Here is a 2,342-nt window from a genome sequence, read left to right as displayed (position 1 = left end):
CCTATTAGTTTAGCAGAAAGTGCACTTTGAGGCTGCTCTCCTGGAATTTATTTTCTGTTTGTTTTCTCCTAATTTTCTATTGTAGACTGTGGGTGATTAAGCAGTCTGGTCCCAGCTTGGTTTCTGGCTGTGTGGCTTTTGTATGTTCTCCCTGTCTCCATCTGCATTTTCTGTAGGTAACTCAGTAGCATCCCACATCTCAGACATGTACAGTTTAGGTTGCTTGACTCAAAATCAATACCATAGAGCAAGGTTTGTGTGTGTGTGTGTGCGTGTGCGCGCACCATGTGCCTCTTTTCCAGTGTTGTCTTCTCATTGCTAATTTGCTGTTGTGTTTTATTGTAATGGCTCAGGAGAATGGAGGTGGGGATCTGAATCTACTTACATAATATTATTTTAGCTGCATTTCTTCAAGGTTTTTAAAATTTTACAGATACTGAAGTAGAATCTTATAATGCACAAAACAGTTTCTTTTTTATATTTCAGGGTCCTTCTGTGTTACCCCCAGTGCTGCTAGTATGTTTTCAACTCTGTATTGCAATAAGAGAATTGAGAAAAATCAACAATAAGCCAATGAACTAATACATAAATAGTCTTCTAATACAGAATTAATTGTGTTCACACATTTCTGAGTATCAAGTGATTTTTTTTTTTTTTTTGAATACAGAATGTCCAAATCGACACCTAGATATAAGGCTGAGACATGGGACAGTTCCTCAAAAAGCTGTTCCACTGTGCTGTAAGCATCTATCTCCTCTGAGATCCATTTAAGGTGTTAAACTAATTTTTCAGTCACTGGATGAAGGATTGTCTAGGCCAGTGCTTCCCAAATTCTGTCCTGGGGACCCACTGTGGCTGCAGGTTTTTGTTCCAATTCGATTCATAATCAGTGACAATACCCAATATCACTGATCTCATTTAATTAGCTGTTTTTTTTCCCTCTTATTCTACATTCAGAAAAGCACAGCAGCATGATTTTTACATTTATAAGGCATTTAGAAAGTTCTGCTTTTGCTATAGATTTAAATGCTTAACTCTCTTTTGTTGATTTCATTCTATTTTGCCCTTTCTCTGTGCAGTTTCACCGCATCTTTGTGTCTTATTAATGACAATTAAAAACAAGCAGAGCAGACACCCAGCCAAACAACACTGAATAATCAAAGGCTGCAACCACTTTAGCGTCGATCAATTACTAAACAATGGATATATATAATTTTTTTTTTTTTTAGTTTTCTTATTTTCTATATTTTTCCCAAAACACAGAACAACATCAGTTCACTTAATTAGTCCAGGAGTCTAATTAATAACAGAATCTGATTGGAACAAAAACCTGCAGCCACAGTAGGTCCCCAGGACTGAGTTTGGGAAGCACTGAGCTAAGAATTTTCTGAATACTTGGTCAATGGGAGATGCAGCATCAGGGTTAATCCAAGGCACACTCCATCACACAAGGCCATTCTGGCACTGAGAAAGGTAAGAATAGTCTCCACAGAGGTTGTGACCAGGCCACAAAGTGAGCAGTGGTTCTTGGAGCTTGGAGGCAACCAAATAAAAGTTAAAGGTTATCCTCCATACATGTTTTTCATAATTTTTAGAATTTGTAATTAAGTTTTAGTGCTGTGCTGCATAACACAATTTGCTCTCCTTATTAGAAAGGCACTGATAATAAGCCCAAACACACATCAGAGCACATAAGCTTGTTTGAAAAAAATGGCAGACTTTTTCCAACAACCTGCTATTTCACTTTGTTTTGAAGAATAATGCAAGCCACAAATGAATTGGAATAGTAATATCAACATTAATAGTGTAACAGTTTCAAGTAAAATGAAAAATAGAAAAGGTCTAGGGAAGCTGCTTTTCTTTGGATCCAGATGTTGCTATATCCAGGCATGGCTGCGTGCGCCACAACAATGTGGTACAAATTGTGACCTCAGAATCCATCCTTGTCATCTAGTATTTTAAGCATGATTACACACTCAATGTTCCAGTTAAAGAATACGTTTGGTATTTTTCAAGTCAAAGTTATTTCTATGCATACATGGTATGCATGCATTTTCCAAGTGAAATTGTGTTCTAAAGTTAAGCCTTTTCTGTACATTTTAAAGAGTTTTTTCCCCTCACTGGCGCTTTACAATAGAGGCTAATGGGGCATCACTGGAAAATAAAAGTCTAAAATCTTCCAGATGAGGCCAACACGTTTTGATGTACAAATCCATACTGTACATGTTTGACAACAACATGTATCTGAAAATCATCTAATTTATTGTGTATTCCTGGTAATATTTTTCTCATGGTAAGGATAGGTTTTCTATTGGCTTGTGTAAATTCTCATATAAATATGG

This window comes from Polypterus senegalus, chromosome 12, assembly GCF_016835505.1.
Source record: "Polypterus senegalus isolate Bchr_013 chromosome 12, ASM1683550v1, whole genome shotgun sequence".
NCBI classification, from domain to species: domain Eukaryota; kingdom Metazoa; phylum Chordata; class Cladistia; order Polypteriformes; family Polypteridae; genus Polypterus; species Polypterus senegalus.
Note: the sequence above shows the minus strand (reverse complement) of the source record.